Genomic DNA, 19,317 nt, shown 5'->3' with positions numbered 1-19,317 from the left:
GCCTGCTATTTTGGATTTGGCAAACTTGATGTATTTTGGGGGTACCTGATTTTTCCTATGTGTGAGTATGTGTGCACATCTGCACACATACATTTCCTTTGACACTTTATTTACTTGAAAACCTCCTACCAAATTTTGCAATTCTCTGCATGTTTGTGAGTGTATGTTCTGAGACAGAATACCTGGAGTTCTAACACATGTGGAGGATTGCTTTACAAGGTCAAAATTGGACCATATTACCTCAAAAGACGTACTCATTACTTTAGAAAAACTTACACGCCAAAAGAGGAAGAGAAAGGGAGAACCTGTGTAGGAACACTTCCTAATTGTTTCTTAATAATCAAAACCAGCCTTAACCATAGTACTAATTTCTCTGATATTGGTCAAATGTGTACAATGTCCAGTGAAACTGCCAAGTTTAGAGTTGCAACACCAAATGCTGTAAATTAGTACAGAAATTTAGACACATCACGCATGATAATATTAGGGTAGATTTTGAAAGAAAGATATTGTTACTGCAGTATTGTCAGTATAATTACTAAATAAATGTAAGTAGTGTTTGTCCCTTCAGGTTACATGTGTATATACACACACACACCTACACAAACAATGATGTGCCATTTTGTGCCATCAAGTCATTTTCGATTTCATATAGATTTTCTCCATAATGCTTGTCCCTAACCTGTTTGTTTAGGTCTCCCAACAGTGCAAATTTGCACCCAATATAACAATTAAATATCTGATTAAAAATATATTTATTCAAATTCCAGTTTGGTGTGTTTGTACATGCAATCAAGAATCACATATCTTAAATAATATTTAGAGAGGCATGATTCATTCTTATCAAAGTACCAACTTAAAACATCTCTACAATCATGCTACAGATATAAATATTTGCTTGATGACAGTTATTAATACTGAATTTTGTTATACTTTATGACCCTGTATCACTATATTATTACAAGGCAGCATAGAAACAACATCTCATAATGATTGTAGCACATCATTCTTCCTTCTAATGCTTTCCAGTGTCTTTTCTTCATAAACCTATCCCTTATTCCCTCCATATTTGACAAAGAATCACCATAGGGAATATAGGCTAAGTTTAAGATTCAGCTGCTGATTGCAGTATAAAAAAAGAAATGTGTGTTAGGGTCATTATATTTCTATTGTTTAAGATAGTACAAGATATGCAATCTCATTTTCAGTGTACAGAAATGCTTTAAATGAAATGACATACAGATAGCTAACCCTTGCTTAACTACGGTCAGTGGGATCAGCAGCTACTTCCCTAAGCAATGTGGTTGTAAAGCAGAAGTCACATGACCACATGAAGTTGCAATGGCAATTGTGGCAGTCCTAGTTTCCATTGTAATGTGCATTCCATGTGGTTGGCAACATCCTATAGCTATGTGATCGTCATTTGCAACCTCCTGACAGTTTTTCATTTGACTCTGCTTGTTGAAAGCCAGCAGTGAAGGTCACAAATGACAATCAGGGGACAGCAGGAATATTGCAAAGGCTGCAAGTACAAGGACCTATTGTAAGTCTCCTTGTTTACCACTGTGGTAACTTCAAACAGTTGCTGAACAAGTGGTTATTGAACAAGGACTATCTGTACTGGAATTGTTCTCTTTCTTTTTCCAAGGCCACATATACACTGACATCTCTTTCACTCAATATATTTGGCAAAATACATTAATTTCCATCAATGTAAGCATGAACAACCAGGTTCACATGTGAAGGTTCAAATTAACTGATTTAATTCTAAAAGTCTATGCTGAGGAATCTTCCCATCTAATGGTCAGCCCCTGGTTAGAGTCAGATAGGGATCAATGGCATTCAAGGTTCTTAATTGGCTTGTGGCTAGGTAACAAATCTAAACTAAGCCCTCTTTTCACTCTTCTCTCTGGCTCTGCCAGTCCTTCTCCTACAGCTAATTAGATTATTTAGAATTCAAAGTATAAGACTATCGAGTCAAAATGGGCACATAAGGTTTTTATACTAGATATGCTCTGCCCCCATTTATAATATGCTTGGTTACATTGCCACTGGAATTGGTTATGATTCAGGATACAAGACAATCAAAAAGCAGGTTATAAAGATGATGATACAGACAATTGTGACAATTATTAGAAATGCTAACCAAAGCATAATATAGGGCACCACTTCCCATTCCCCCAGTTATTTAATGAAATATACAGTTTTCCTACCTATAAAACTAAGTCCCTACAATATAATTGTTGTTGATGTATTTTGCCTGATTCGTAGAGACACTGGGCTGAAGTGACAATAAAAGGAAGAATGATACTCTTGTTCAATATTCTTATTCTACTTTGACATGATATTTAGGAATACTAGTTGGACTTGGTGTTTTTGCCATTCTTTCAATCACTTTCCTTAGTTCTACAAGAAGCTCACCAAAACTCCAGTGTCACGACATTGTGCTGATCAACCAGGAGAAGGGTTCAGAATCCCTCTGCACATATATAAAGATTCTCTGAAATGAGACAAAAGAATGCACAGTAAAATGAAAAAAAAGAGAAATAATTTCAATATAACCCTGAAAACAACAGCAGGATGCATTACTTGACATATTATCCACCCTGCAATTAAAAAAATCCAAACAAACTTGTAGAGATGTTAAGAAAGAACAAAGAATACCGTTATCTTGTGTTCTAAAAGCAAAACTTCTTACTCAATTAAAAAAGGGAGGAATAAAAGAAAAAATGCAGTAACATAAAGCATCTTTTCGACATGCATACTGAAATCCAAATTGGATTTGGACTGAGGAACTTAACAAAATTAAATTAAAACTCAGAATATTAAATAGGGATGAACTCCAAACAATGCACTCTCATTGAAGGAAAAAAACCATTGACGCTCCAAAACGATAGCTTGCAGCAGCCAAAAGGACTGTACATACAAACCATCTTTATTTTAGCAACAGTACCTCCACAGAAGCATCATCGTATAACCAAACAGAAAGCACAATGTTAGACAATCCAGATTCAAACACCAAGTAGAAATACAGAATAGGATCATAACCTTGAGATTTAGAAAGCCAAAGTTGGAGTCATATAAAAAGTGAAAAGAAAAAAAACCGAATTGGTGAGACCAGTCTGTCCTATTCTCTTTATTATCTATGATGTCTTTATCACCTCAGCTTGTTCTGGGTTTTTCCCCCCCAAAGCACTGAATACTCACTAATTTTTATTTTCTAAAAATGCCTGTGGACCTGATGAAGAACCCGCAAGCATTCTTGTAAATAAATACATAAATAAAATTACTCTAGATATACTTTACAAAATGCCAGCTTCTCGCTATATTTTTCTAAAATTAAAAATAATAATATTAGGGCCATATGGGGCCTGGAACCTGACAAATACAATATTTTCTACTTTAGTTAGGAAATCATGTAACTGGATCATCTAGTTCTGAAGCTCACATAGCTAATGTTATAGTACAAATACCTTTTAACTCCCAATATTTGGGGCTAGGCAAACAGAATGTCCATCATCTATAAATGTTTTAAATAAAATAAAAATCATCTAGCTTTTGACACTAAATACCTAGATAATTTATCCAATTACCTTACATTCTATACATATCAAATCTTTATTATAGTCAAAGAACCACATAAGGAAATAAGAGTACTTTCAATTAAAAAGCAGAGAAAATACATGCGAAATCCAAAAAGATAGGAGCAATAGATGGATGAAGGAGAGTGCTGTTTAGTTGGTGCAAAACTGTATTGGCCTTCAAGGAAAAGTGAGAAGAAGGTACGGCACTGTGTCAGATTAAAGACCTCCAGGTGTTTAGGCTTTCTGAGATAAATATGTAAAGACTGGGATACTGACTACATCCAATTGGTGCTTTGCATCTGCTACAATCTGTTTAATAAGTGCTTTGGCATGATTATATCCATCCTGAGTAGAAGACTTGGAAAGAAGCCCAAGGACGATCTTTTAGATGCCACTGCCTGTTTCCATGTAAATTAAAAATAACCTCTCATAGTTAATGCGGCAAGGCCAAGTGGGGAGAAAAACAGTCTGAGCAAATAGTTGAGTATAGTCATCCACTCTTACCTCCATTTTCACAACTCCCATCTCTAACTGCAGGTTAGCGCTAGAAACACACTTTGGGACTTGTCAGGTTGATCTTAGAAATCTGGACTGTAGATCTTAGAAATCTGGATTGTACAAGTTCTAATGGTAAGAAATTGACAAGGCACTCACCTAGATAAAAAAGCTGTGCTATCGGCTTGGTTTTGAATAATTTGAGTATAATGCAACTTTGTATTAAAGAATTTAAGAATGGCAGAAGAGTTCCTCTGGGCCTTCTCATTACTTAATGAGAGTACAGTATTAAGTAAAACTTTTGGATCAGAGAAAATGCCTGAATGTAATCTGTTAAGAGATGTTGTAGAACTCTTTTCAGATCTTCATAGGAAAAGGATAACAGGTATTGCCACAACACTGAGGGATGGAGGTTATGTGATAAAGGTTAGCCTTTATCAGATAACCTCTATCCCTCAATGTTGTGGCAATATCCGATATCCTTTCCATATGAAAATCTGAAAAGAATTCCATAAGATCGTTCAGCTAAATGGATTACTGGGTCTGTGCAATCACACATTTTTATAAGGTGGAATTCCCAACTATGTTTCTGCTGAAGCTATACAAGTTGAGCATGTTTAAATAACCTTTTCAATTCTTATAATAAATGTATAAAAACCTGACAGTTGGCCACACAAAGAGGGATACTGGGAATGTCGGGGCTTACAAGCTAATTATCCCAAAATACTTTCTATATTTGCATCCACATGAATGCTTACTTATAAAATGGGATCATGTCTTATCCATAGAAATCCCAAAGGATCATCAATTTTGGACTTAAGCTGATTACATAATATACATTGAGGTTTGTAAGGTTCTGTCTTGGTGGCTTTTCACAATCACAAACTACAGAGTGGATCTGCCCATGAAAGCCGTTCCATTAATGAAGCATATTAATATTGCTAGCAAGGAGAAAATTGCTACATTCTTATTTAAAGCACACTGCAGATATTTTCTATTCAGTTGATAAGGTAAACACAAAAAAGCAAGCTAGATTGCAGTGATATTTTAGTTGATCATCAGCAAAGACCACATTTCAAAAAATCTGAAACAAATAAGTATGAATGATAAATTGATTGCATTTGTGTATTCCAAACTTGAAAGTTGTTTATTTTAACCTTTTTTATTTTTTTTGAAGATACAGACTTAGTCCCAGGTCACCCCTTGGGAAAAATAATTGTACATACCTGTTCTAAGGTAAGGTTCTTTCCCCCCCTTCAATTCCTCCAAACGCCTATCCCACACATCCCCACACACACCTTTTGGCTGCCTTGCACAGTGCCTTGAGAGGTAGCAAGAAGTCCCAGAACTGTGCAGCTCTGAGACTGCTTGCGACACTGTGGCTTAGGGGATTTTTGATATGCCAGAAACTGGTGTGTAATGTGAAGCAGCAGCCATTCCAGCCTGACCCAGCAATGAAATATGGCATGGCGTGAAGCCCAGCTGCCCAGGTAGCTGCAATGGTGCAAAGCCTCAGCTACCCTGGGAATCCCCAGCCACCTCTGCTTGGCCCAGTAATATGGCACAAAACCTTCATTACCCTGCACTCCAAGGCCCCTGCTGGCCTGCAATCCACCACCCCGGATGACCCTTACCATATTCTTGTTCCTGCTGCTGACCTTTCACAAAGCAACTACTGGCCATAGAAGGCCTTTTCTCCCTAGTCTTGTGAGGAAACTGCAGTGTCCAACTTTGGAGGAGAAAGCCTTGTGCAGTCAGCAACTACCTTGCAAAGGGCCAGGCTGGGCATGCTTGATCTGCAGTAAGAACAGGAAGACAGCAAAGGTCAGCTAGGGTGGCAATGTGCAAGACAGCAAGGCTGGCAAAATGCATTGGCAAAAAGGATACAGATGTGGGGATAATAGGTGGAAGGGAGTAGTTGAAACATTCCTGAAATCTTAAATACAGGCAGGTGGCCAAAAGGCCAATTTTTCATCATATAACCATGAAGGAGCTGCAATGGCTAACATTTTAGGGACAAGGCATAAGTATCATTCGTTCAGCAGTACCATAGCTTCAAATGGTCGCTGTACGAATGGCTGTAACTCATGAACTGCCTATAACTGTTTCAACAAAGAACACTAAGTCACAATGGTTTTATTTTTTTAACAGTGAAGCAAAGTAGATTGTTTATAAACCACAATTTGTTACTTAGTAACTGTGTCTTATTAAAATAACAATGTGAGAACCTACTCAAATTATTTCAAAGTGAGAGATCCTGCACAATAAAAAAGAGCCATTTTGAAACTGCAGAGTTTCCAAAGAGCTATGAAATAGAGATAACTGGAGATTTTAATTACCTAAACATTGTTGGGAGATTATTTTTACCAAACACGAGTCTTCCCAAAAGTGAAACTGTCAGCAATTTTTGTAAAAAATAATCATCATCACATAATTCGGGAATTCTTTTGATTTTAAGAGGGTATAGCACAGTTGAAAGTGGATCTTGGACTTCAATACTGCAAACTCTAATAGAGTGGTGGTAAATAATTTTCCATGGAGAAGATAATGGAAAATGGAACTGAAGATGGGCAAGAGATTTTAGAAAGACAGAAACTAAAAGCACAACTATAAGCAATTTGATGACGTAAAAATGTAAAATAGAAGAAAAACACAATCTGAAAAACAAAAGACAGTAGGAAGTAGAAATGGAGACAAATAGGATTATGAAGGGTTTCAGAGTCAAAAAATACTTCTGTACATATAGCAGAAAGTTCTAATATCTGTAACGGGATCTTGAGAAATAGGGAATTGCATTAAGGACTTGCCAATACAGTAGGTGGTATATAAAAGTTGCCATACATTTTGAATCAACAGTCTCCCTTTAAATCAGAATATTTATTTGAATGAACTTTGGCACCATTCGCCTCCAAACCAACTCCAGAGTAATCAATACAAAGATGTAACCTAAAACTGTAGCAATTTTATCAGAAAGACTAAGGCTCACTAGCAATGGATATTATGAGAAAAAACATTTACAAAATATTTATTTTGTTCAAAATAAAATAAAAGTATCATAACATCAGCTTCCTGAGTGAAATAAAGAATACTTGAAGACAATAAATGTCCCAATTTTTAAAAAGGGGGAGACAAGAGGCTAGAAAGACAAATTTAGACCAATAACTGGAAGAATTCTAAAGATCAGAGTAAATCACCTTCAGGAAACAAAATTAGGTTCATTTATTATCCTTAATCACTAGTAAAATCACCAATAGCATAAAATGTTAAATAAACTAAATAAGTTATAATATAAGATACTGCAGCAAACACTAAAGGTATAATAAAATAAAAGAACAGAAACAAAAAAAATAATCATAGTCATTAAAAATGACTTGATGACTGTTGAAGATCTCTTTGAAGATAAAAAAATTAAAATTAAAATAATTAAGATGTAAAGATATATAAATGCTGGATAAGAAATTTACTATAATTCCAAATACGGTCTTATTCCAAAGTTTGGAAATGTACATGAAAAGTTCTTTATTGTAATTTCAGTTAGTTCTACTAATGTTACCATAATGTAATAATGCTGGAGATGCATTCAAGAGCTTCCCATACCATGGCTAATTTAGTACCAAAGATGAAGGATTCATAATAGGGAAATGGTTTATGTAACAATTATTTGTGAAACTATAGGTGAAACCTGACCGATGTACCAATATTACCAATTCCCAGCTTACGTTTGAATTTACTAACATAGTTCTTGTTGTTGTTTGTGGGAATTTGATACACTTAATCAGCATGGCTGACAACAAAGAATAAGACAAAGGAATTGGAAGCAAATTAATTTTCCGACAGTAATATGTGTAGATGCAACATATGCATCAGTTTTGTTTTGTATGTCATTTATACAATTTACAGAAATTGGAAAAGGAAAATGAAATTTGCCCAAGCTATATTTGAACAAGTGTTATTTGACAGTCAGTATTGCTATTTCCTATCTCCAACTGGAGATTCAATATTCAGACTTTTTTTAAAAAATCTAATTTTTCCTGGCCACTTTAGGCTTCATGTTTTTCAGAAAGGTAACTTTCAGGGTAAACTGTTAGAGGGCCAAACTGTGAATTAATAATATGATATCAATACCAAAGATTAAATTAATAAAAGATGAAACCACATACAACTAATCTTGTGGGAGATACTAACAAGCAAAATATTTGCTAAAGAAAATACTAACTTTGACTACTTTTGAAATTTTTAGTTATGAAGTATTATCAAGTCATTGGAGGTTTAATCAATTACTTTAATAAAAAAAACAGAACTTTGTCTATCAGGCAGTATTTTTGCAAGTACTAGATTGAGCCATTTGCACTTTTATTAACTTTTGCCACTGCCATCTAATCTGCATTTGCAGATACCTATGGATAAGACTGTATTTGAAGATACATGTTTTCAGTTTATAAGCCTGCTCTATTTAGAAACAGAAAATAAGACAAGAGATAGGGAGGGAAATGACCATTTCAAGACTCTTAATTAATTTATTTCGAGAGAGTAGCTGCCTTTCAGTCCACAATCATATTTTTCTGGCCTTAATTTAGGAATGTTCTTGTCCTTCTTTTATCATTACCAAATTATAATTAAGCTAATCCTAAATATTCTACAAAGTTTGTACAATGAAGAAGAGATCTAGTAATATGGATGGTGTATTCAGAAATATGTAAATGACATAACATTTTATATACTTTTCCAGTCATGAATTCTGGAAAGACTCTGACAATATCCATATGTACACTGGGAAACTTAATCTGGTAGCTGAGAAGTCAGCTTTGAGGACTAGTGCAACAATTTCTAGTAATACTCACTACATGATGCATGAATAATAGTTGAATGCAACATCACTTACTGTAGCATGCTTTATATGCAAATCAGTATATCTGATCTGGAACCAATAGATTCCTTAGTCTATGAATTAATCCTAACTTGATCAGAAGCCATTTTAGTCTTTTAAATATTTGAAGAGTACCTTAGTTCATGATTCTGGTAGTAGATTAAACTTTATTTTAGAAGTTATTAAATGTTCACCATTAGAAATGGTTCAACTGAAATAGATAATACTTAGAATGAGTTACTGAAAGATGTGAACGTATTTTGAGTCGATGGAGCACAAAACATCTTGAATTTGAAATATTTGAATTAAAATACCTCTCTTCAATGTTTCAAATGCTCCATTCTGTCTGGTTCTGAAATGTTCTGTGCTGTTCCAAACATTTCAGAAGTATCTGGAGCTAAAAACAATCCTCTTTCAAACTCTAAACATCTGTTTCAAATTCAAAACAGTGTTAAAACACTTCCAATACAATTAGAATAACCTGCTTGAAACCAGAAATATTTTAAATTTGAAACATTTGATACACTCTTGAGTATTCTTAGATATAAATAAGATTTGGTATTAAAATAAAAAGTACTGGAAGCATTGTTGTGTACTTTTATCTAAATCACAATATAAAAATTCTTATCACACACACAAACACATACTCTTCTATAGCAGAGATAACTAGTTATATTGATATGGTGTTACATTTTTTTTCATATTCTTAGAACACCTTTTCCAGCCAGAAGACTTAAAATGTGTTTTTAAGTTTTTCTTGTTTTACAGTGTATTCCTGATACATGCTCTCCACCAGTGAACATAATATAATTCTACTAACAAAAAGACGAACAAAATGCATAGTTCAACTATCTTTGATACTATCTAGGGATTTACAAGCTATAGCGGCTAAGGTATTAGACTAGGAATAGGGAGCACTAGTTAAAAATCATTCAGTGACTTTGAGCCAGTTATTCTCTGTCAACTCAAGGTATCTCACGGGGTTATTGCTAAATGGAAAAACAGGGTGGGGAAAAACTATGTATACCTGCTTGAGCAACTAATGAAAAATGAATTATTAATCTAATAGATAATACTGACATACTACTCATAATGTTAAACATGCTAATGAACAGTATATATTGAAAAACAAAAAAAAGTGCTCTTACCATGATCAGAGTATTAGACAAGTGACAGCATCAGTTCTGGATTTCTTTGGATAGTTCATCTGACAAATTCCAGAATTCAGTAGTCTATGAGGAAAAAGATGCACCAATGTAGGGGCTTTTGTTTGGTTTGTTGGTTGTTTATAAGTCTAGGAACAATGGATACAAAGTCTTCTGAAGCAACATATTTTGCTTGTTGTTTTATGTTTAGAAAAGTTTTAAGGTCAATTTGAACAGGTTAAGAAAAGTAAGATTAGTTTTTCACATGTACGAAAAGAAATGGATTTTTTCTTCATAGCAAATTTGAATAGTTAAAACCAGCAAGCATTTTTAATTTCTAGTAACAAATATCTCAGCTGCCTTACAAAACAATATGTATATTTCTAAACCTATTTTTAAGAGAAATACTTTGAAGCTAGTAATTTCTGAACAATTGAAGTTCAGAATGGCACTGACTTCAGAGATATATAAAGTATTCTAAAAATTTAACATGTTTTGTAGAATAACAATGTTCCCTTCTGAAAGACAATGAAAGTTTGGTTAGAGTGATAGTAAAATAGGCAGATAGCGGCTTAACTCCTTACTCAACCCTGAGTTCAACAGATGATAACATTTCCCAGGCTAATCTTTCTTAACACAAGAAAAAAAGGCAGTGAAAACATATTCAGATATTTGTCCTTGAACTTTTTGTAGGGTAGTTGTACATAAACAGCATAACATTAATTAGCTGAGGCTGATAACATTTTGTCTAATCATACATATTATTTGTATTTCCCTTCAAAGGCACAGTACACTAGAGCTTTCAAGGTATCTTCTCTAATCCAAGACATACCATACATGCCCTACTTCTTAAACAAAAGTAACTTCAGTATTTCTTTTTAAGTATGTTTCTTCTAAGGTCAGTCTAACAATAATATTTCACAAGAAAAGTGGGCAACCAATGCAACTGATGCCAGAATTTTTGCAAATCAAAGATTAATACTAATCTTTAATCTAGCAAGGATTAAGCATGAAATACAATCTTGCTGACATATTTCAAAGTGAAGAAAGTATTTAAGACACCAAACACTTAGGATTTACAGTAAATGCTTACTAAATGAATAAATATTAACATGTTTAAATCATAGTAAAATTGATGAACTATTTGGAGCAATTTTAATGGCATACAGCCAGACTATTTGATGGACCATCCATCTTATGTAGTCTGGCAAGATCAGAGAAAATTGGTGCATTTTTGTCACCAGGATCCAACAATACCATCTATCATGCCCAGGAAGCCTCCTTTCATTGTTGTGATCACCTGCCACCTGAAATGATGCCTCTTTAACTTTTAAATTAAATTAAATCATTACTAAAATGATTTAGCTCTTTACTTAACGGTGTTCAACAGGTCTTTAAAATCTGACTGTTCTCCTAGGATTTGAGATAAAATTTTGTACAGCCCTGGGTTATTCTGTAGTTTATCTGTTCCTTAGCTTCTCTGTTCTCCTACTTTAAGGGTAAGCCACCCAGAATCATTCTGGAGTCAGGCAGTTTATAAATATAATAAATAAATAATTTCCATTAATAATTGGACAAACATTCTAATAATTTAATCAGAAACTTCCTATGCGGGAATAAGTAAAATAACTACAAAACTATGGATGCTTATGAACATTACTAGAGGCTACAACTTCTACATAAAAATCCAGAAGCCATCTTTAGTAGTAGTGTGTAATATTCAGATTCCTTTTAAAAAAGAGCAAGGTGCTTTGGATCTAGTTTGGAAATCATTCACTCTGTCACCTATTCCTTCAATAAGCAGAGATTCTCCCCCCTGCTACCAGCACCCATAGATTTAGATTTTTTTTTAAATTTAGGTGTTAGCGATAGGATGTCAGACACACATTTGCACACAGCTGCAGCCTACTGCCATCTTGTTTACTGAATGGGGTTTCTTGAGCACATGTGGTCATATGAATTCAGGAAAAAAATGGCCAATAACAAAGAAAGAATATCCACACTGGATACAAAGCTAATAAATTCAAACAAATGAACAAATAAATACTGCACACAATTTACCCTGGGTTGTAAGTTGCCCATCAAATAATCTATTTTTTTCAGCAATGTTTCAGATTTCTCCAAATATTTTGTCAGCAGTTTCAGGAAATATTAAGGAAGATTCATCCACAAAGTCCAAATTCAGAAGGCCAAGGAAATATCAGGATAATTCCTACAAACATGGTAACAAGGTTGGCCATGATCTAGGGTAGGTGATTTTGTGCAAAGTGTAAGTTGAAGGATTTGGACAGATTTTACTTGCTGCACAAATGTAGTTTTAGCAAAGAACTTAGATTTTCATTGCTATTGCCACTGCTGTTATTCATATATAAACCATATTTGATCAGACGACTTTCTATCATTTCACACCGCTCATCATGGTTGTCAGCCATTCAGTCCTTGGCCACTCTATGGATAAGCACTTTCCATGCCCCACTGTCTTGCACTGCCTCCTTTAAATCTGCTAGGATCATCCTGTGACCAGACCTCTATATAGAATCAAATAGGTGGTTACCAATTGTTGAAGGAGGCAACTCAGATTTATTCTGGACTTTTTTTTCCCATCAGGTTTTTAATTATCTGACTTGTGCCAACTCTCTAGAAGATCAGAATTGCTTCTTATCTAATGAGTAAATATATCCAATAAAAATCATGTCACATGTTTGGGTTTTTTTCTAGGAAGTAACCAAAGCAATAACGTAAGTAAATATAAAAATCTGAAAGCTAAAGTGAAAGCCCATAGTATTAATAGCGTCTGTTTTCACTTTAACTGGAAATAGTGGGCAAAATAACTTGTGAACTTTCTTCTCATTCAATGAAATATACCACATAAGAATATGACCTCTTGCTCAGAAAATAGATCTGAAAGCTCAGGATACAACCAAATTGCTGATTCTAAGCAGATTCTAGATCTGGTCAGTTTTTCAAAAAAGAAAGATGTGTGATTTATTATGGTTCCAGGTTATCTTTCTGAGTAACAAACTTGTACAGGACCTCCACTGGTATTTTTTGCAAGAAAAAATAGCAGCATGCTTGCTGCATGGGGGTGGCGGGTGTTGACAACATTAATTCTTAAAGCCTAGCCCATTATAATAACATTAAAAACTTGTATCAATTAAGTTTTTCAGGAAAACTACTCCATTAATTGGAACCTGCAAATAAAGCTCTCCTCTAACTAGTCACTACCTCTGGTTTCAAATTTAGTAGTTGAAGCTCTATAGATCTTCAGATGACAAGGAATACAAGATTATAACAAATACGAACGGTAGGCCAAAATATTTAGAATAAAATACACTGGGATTTTAATAATAATATAAAACCAGTTCAGAGTACAATTGTGTTGGACACGGAACCCTTTGTATATTTAGCTGAGCAATCAATAAAACAGTCAGGAGGTAATTTATTAATAGAATCCCTAATCCAGCAATAGGCAATCTAATGATATATAAATGTTTTCTCCTACAAAGCCTACAATTTCTTGTCACTAGCCATGCTGGCTAGGGCTGATATAATCAAGACCAGCCCAACAAGAGGTTATCTTTAACCTGTCCTTGGAAGAAAACTTTACTTATGCAAGCTGTAATCACACAATATGCAAATTTGTGGTTAGCTAAAAAAACACACCTGTATTTGCCTATGTTCAGTGGTCTTAAGCTGTTGCTCATAGCTAGGTTCACCCAAATAGGTGACAAAAAAACAAATCCTATTTTCTCAGGATATTGTGTGAATCTAATGCAAAATTTCTCAAATAAGTCACAGGGTGAAAAAAAGTGGTATCAAGTAATTCTGCTTCTTCATGAATTCCATCTTCTCTCAATTATAGGTACTCAGCAATTCACAAACTGTTGCTTCATTGAGTCATATTGGCAATATAAGCCATCATAACTAATTCATCCAGTTCCTACAGACATTATATTGAAACGATATTACCATTAATAAATATGTAAGAATAGGAAATTGGAAATCATTATTTTTTGTGAATTGGGGTGGCAGAAGAAGATACAGCCTAATCTTTCTTCCTTCGTATGCAGTCTACCCATCTCCTCCCCCTCAAAGTAATTGTAATTATGACTCACAAATCAATTTTCTCTTTTACAAAACCAAATAAATCAGCTTTATTTTTCTCATCCAAATTATCCAACATCCTCTTCCTTTGAAGAAAAGGGAAGTACAGCCAAAATCCATGTTTTCTCTCAAATATCCTGCAAATGAATGTATAAAACCTTCTCTTACTGATGATAGTCTCTTAACACAAATGTTGTCAATATTCCATATGGCTTTTAAGCTTAAAACAATTGGTCTGCTGAATATTTAGAATAAAATTCTTGCAAATGGTTGAGTCCAGCAGTTGCTATTAATTGGATTTACTTCCATTTTTTAAGATAAGAGATAAGGATAACAGTGATTTGCAAATTTAAATAAACTCTTTTCAGTAGAGTACTTTTCAGAAATTAACATTGTGTTGTAAAATTCCAATCTCCCATACCTTGAGGTAAGTAAGGTAAATACCACATTCTTCTGAAGAGCTGAAAAGGGACAAAATAAGTATCTCCATTGTTTTGTTTGTTTGTTTCTCAGACTTATGTAGCCCATCCATATTAAACAACTCTGGGCAGCTCACAATAACAGTAAAACCAATAAATAAAACCAAGTTAAAAACAATAAAAGCAATGAAACAATAAACAAAATTCCATTTGCAGTAATTGTTCCCTTTGGACTGCACACAACCCTAAGCCTATACAATCCCAATATCTCAGTAAAAAGCTGGATCTTGGGTCTTAACAGTCTTCCAAAAGGCTAAGAGTGGACATCTGTCAAATCACCAGTAGGAGGTTGTTATACAAGTTAGGGGAAGTCACAGAAATGGCATGATTCTAAAACCCCACTACAGCAGAACGCAAGATTCCAGGGAGCGGATCTGGAGCATGCCCACCCTATCTGGTCTAGTGGAATGGATGTGTTCTCTTAATGCTTTAAATGTGATAACCAGCACTTTGAATTGCAGCTGGAAGAAATCTGGAGCCAGTGCAGTTTGCACAATAAAGGTTTAAATGGGTGAACCATTACTGTGTATTATTGCATTCTGGACCCACTTGCAATTTTCTATATGCCTCATAAATGCTTTGACTACAGTCACATTTGTTTTCTTCAACTCCACTTTATTGTGATCCTACATGTTCAAAAACTAACCTTGCAAACAGTGGAAGTCCTTACCTTAACTCAAATTCACTAGATGTCTCTTGTTTCTAGGCATAAGGTGTTATAATTACCTATAAATATCTCAATGATTCTTCATAAATCTGTTTGGCAATCATCATCCTTTAATCTGTTTGGATAAAATTTTCAATAATAATTGACAGTAGTTGCATACCACATCCCTGATCTGCAGAGGATTATGTATCTTAAATACCAGGAAGGTTCTTTTTAGTTGCAATTTCAACATTTTAGAATTCTAGTCCTTTAGACCTCAGCTGATTTCCTCACTTAATTTTCAAGTTAATTACTACAATAGCTGTATATCATCTGTCGCTTTCCCCCATTCCATAAATTTACACATGGCTTAGTGTAGCTGTTTGCTAATAACTACAATTTTTATATTGTAATATTATTGCATAAATTTGTAATCTATCTCTTAAGTCAAATGGCAAGCTTCTCCAGCTGAAAAGTAAGATATGAATTTTCTAAATTAATAAATATTGCAGACACAAAGCATGTCCCTCGTTCAAGAGAGAGAAGAGGTAACAATGAATTGTTCTTGCACTGCAGTTTCTAGAAATGCTTCCTTTCTCAGCTCCAAGGAGAACAAGGCACTTTAATGTTGCACTCAGTTTGAAACATGATGTCAAAATCCACAGTTGGTTTTTTGATGTTATATTAGGAAAATGTCCACAAGAAGTCAAAAACGAATTATGAAGTTGAACTAAAAGTATATTAATATATTTATGCCAAATTTCTCTACAAATCTAATTATTTTCTAGTTTCAATATGTACAACTACTGAAGATGTTGCAGTGATATAAATTGTATATTCCCGCACTATAATATGTCATAAACTTTATTAAAGTGACCAAAACATGGCCTGGGACCATCCTAATGCCTGATCCATGTATCAGCAAATTACATAAAAATAGACGAGTTTGTAAAATCTCCACTCATAATTTTTGCTTCCCCATAAACTACCACAGCCAGGAGAAAGGACTTGAGTAGTCCTTGTCAGGTCTACTTCCACAGTTTATCAGAGGCTCTTTAGCCAACTAAGCAGCTTTCTTAGACAAAATATCTCTACAGTGACTCCAGTTTTCATAAGCATAGAATGTAAAAAACAAACAAACAAAAACCTGTGTGCTTAGTAGATTGCATGATAGGGAATTGTGTGAAATAAAGTCCCAAGATACCTAGAGAAATTCATGCTGATCATACGGACTTATATGTTTAATCAACATTCCCATATTTTAATATAGATATACTGGTCTTCAGCTAAGAAAAAAAAGAATCACTATCTGTTTTTCTCCCCCACCCACCACCCAATCTCCTCTTATCAGTACCTATTGTTTTTAGGTCATAAAAGCTCATTCAAATAGCTTTCTGGATCTGTGGTCTTATTCTGTCTGTATCAGTGCAGAAAAAATGTAACATAGCTGACTTTGACTTTACACCTAAGTTACATGACAAATTACACTGATCACATTTAACTAACACAGATAATTAAATGCAAACTTTTTGATACATGGCACAGACAGCCCAGCAATGGATTTTCCATCATACTAGTTAACCTAAACAGAAATACAGAATATGTGTAACCTTGTGGATGGCATGCTATATTCCAACTCTATTAAATTTATCTGATAGGTATGAACACAATTCATTTTTAAATGATCTTACGTTTATATAACTGCATAGTAAATGGAAGATTCTAATTATAAAATATTGCCTTTTAATACACAAATTTGCTTTGTATTAAGATTTTAAGCATAGACAACAATATTCAGAATGACATGTAAGACCATTCTTTGTATCATTTGATTACCACCCTGAAATTCTCCTTAATGGAAGATATTGAGTTTCCTCTCAAAATTGCAGTAAAAATTGTAAACAGTAGACACTTAAAGAATTATATAAATTAAAACTGAAAACAAATGGGACAATGTGATATGTCCCAGCTATCTACCAATTCACCCAATACACTTTCTAAACTATTGCTACATTACATGTTCTCTATTTTGTAACTAAATTACAATCTTAAAACATCTAATGAATGTTAGACATGTTGCTCTGTCTTTTAATCCCATATTTGTCAGTGGAACAGAAAAGGGCCTGCCAATCTATGTAAAGTTTGATTAATCTGAAGTATCCAACACTTCAAAAAAAATCAAAATTGTGTATTTTATCCTTCCATTTTATACCATCCATGTAGAGCATATTGTATTCAGAATAGCCAAGTAAAAAAACCTACATTATTTTATATGAAATCTCTTCTACATAATGAAGCATTAAAACTAGTTACTCTATAAAAAAGTGACTGCTTACAGGCCAAAACTTAGAAGCAATTTTAGTTTCTTTCACAAAACTTGTTAATGCAGGAATGAACATATTACCTTAAAAACAATTGTGATGTAGTACTAGTGCATTAATTGTAGAATTAAACATTATCCAAATCTACAATATATCTATATATCCAAAGATTTATGCCATAGATATAATAGATATTAACCACAAACGTTGAATAATGAATGCAATCTGCCAATGTTCTAGGGGAGACCCAGGTTCTAGTCTACTTTCAACCAGTCTAACCAAATGACTTTTGATGGATGTTTCTCTTAGGCCAACTACCTCACATGGTTAGTTTTTTGAGCCCTTGAATGAAAAGATAGTTATAAATATAATGATGATAAAATACATTACTCTCTTTAGCACTATAGTGACTATTCACCATATACCGGTATATGCCTCCTCTTATGCCAATACTATGACCTGCATTGGGAGGGGGGAAACAAACACAGAATTTGTTTTCCTAAGAAATCAATAGAGTGGCATCAAATAATTCAACATTTTTATCCTTACCCATAAAACTCAAAACATATTCATACACTCCTATATCGGTAATTCTTCCAACTGGTTTGCAGTTGACAGTAGATTAAAACAGACATTCCTCTCCACCCCAGAATTATGGAGCTCCTCACTTCCAAACCATCCATTAGATGGTCTCCATTCCTTTATTCCACAACCACAAATCACCCCCGTCCAGTGATGGTTAAGAAGGGAAGAGGAGACCGGAATGCAGAGAGGATCCCGGTCCCAGGCACACTTCAGGTAGGCTTAGTTTCTTGCACTTTTCCGCCAATAATCGCCTCCTCCCTTTTGTAGCCCCATCACCGATACCTTCCCGTCTTTTAACTACCCAGATCCCCTGCCAGTCTCCTAAACACACACAAACTCAAAACACAGACAACCCCCCCTTTCCCAGGATTAACGTTCACTCCCCCCCACACCCGCCCGTTTGTTCTTCCCTCACAGCCAGTGGTCACGCCTTCTCCCTTCGGCCTCCTCCAAAGCCTGTTTTCCTTCCTTCCTTCCTTCCTCTCCTCCTCCCCCCCCCACAACAAGGCTCTGGGAGAGTAATCGGAATTGCCCCCCAGCCTCGCTTTACCTAAGATCGACCCTCCCGCCTTATGGAGTCTTCTTTCTTCCATCCCCCACGCGCTTTCCGCGCTAGCTCGCCAGCCCGCCCCGGGTTTTTTGACCAGCCCCCCGAACTCCGAAACTTTCCCCCGAACAGGCCCGCAGTTATTCCGTGCCTCCCCCCACCCCCAGCCACTCACCCACCCACCCGTTATTACCGCGTTGCCCCCTCCCTTCTCACCTCCCATGGCCCACAGTTTCCAGGGGAGCTGGCACCATGCAGAGCCTCCTCTGCTTCTCCTTCTCACACTCACTGCTCTCCTGAACAAGGGCGGAGGTGGCCTGGCCTGGCCCGGCCAGGGGGCACCCCTCACCCCCGGGCAGGAGGGGGCGGCGCTGTGACTCTCCCCGGCGAGGGTGAATTCGCTCCCTTCCCATAAACACACACAGGCTCCATTGTCCGCCAGTCAGTCTCCCTCCTCCTCTTCCACATGGTACCGCCCATCTCCCCTCTACCTCCCCCCCCCTCATCGAATGAAACCGCCTCTCGTCACTCCCCCGCCGTACCC

At 35.5% G+C, this 19,317-nt stretch overlaps 1 long non-coding RNA gene across 3 annotated transcripts; it reads right to left on the bottom strand.

Moving 5' to 3' along the window:
* Positions 1–2,421: 2,421 nt before the first annotated feature.
* On the bottom strand, positions 2,422–19,238 carry LOC131199165 (uncharacterized). Of its 3 annotated transcripts, XR_009155282.1 has the most exons (5): positions 14,617–18,183; positions 14,207–14,332; positions 12,153–12,303; positions 10,095–10,240; positions 2,422–2,500 (listed from the first exon to the last, which is right to left on the bottom strand). It is a non-coding gene; the product is annotated as an uncharacterized LOC131199165 (long non-coding RNA). The 3 variants fall into 3 exon arrangements; XR_009155280.1 differs by having other exon boundaries at positions 14,207–18,183; XR_009155281.1 differs by lacking the exons at positions 12,153–12,303; positions 14,207–14,332; positions 14,617–18,183 and adding an exon at positions 18,990–19,238.
* Between the last annotated feature and the right edge of the window lie 79 nt (positions 19,239–19,317).

This window comes from Ahaetulla prasina, chromosome 5 (genome assembly GCF_028640845.1).
Source record: "Ahaetulla prasina isolate Xishuangbanna chromosome 5, ASM2864084v1, whole genome shotgun sequence".
Classification (NCBI taxonomy): Eukaryota; Metazoa; Chordata; class Lepidosauria; order Squamata; family Colubridae; genus Ahaetulla; species Ahaetulla prasina.
This window is presented reverse-complemented; position numbering and strand designations above follow the sequence as displayed.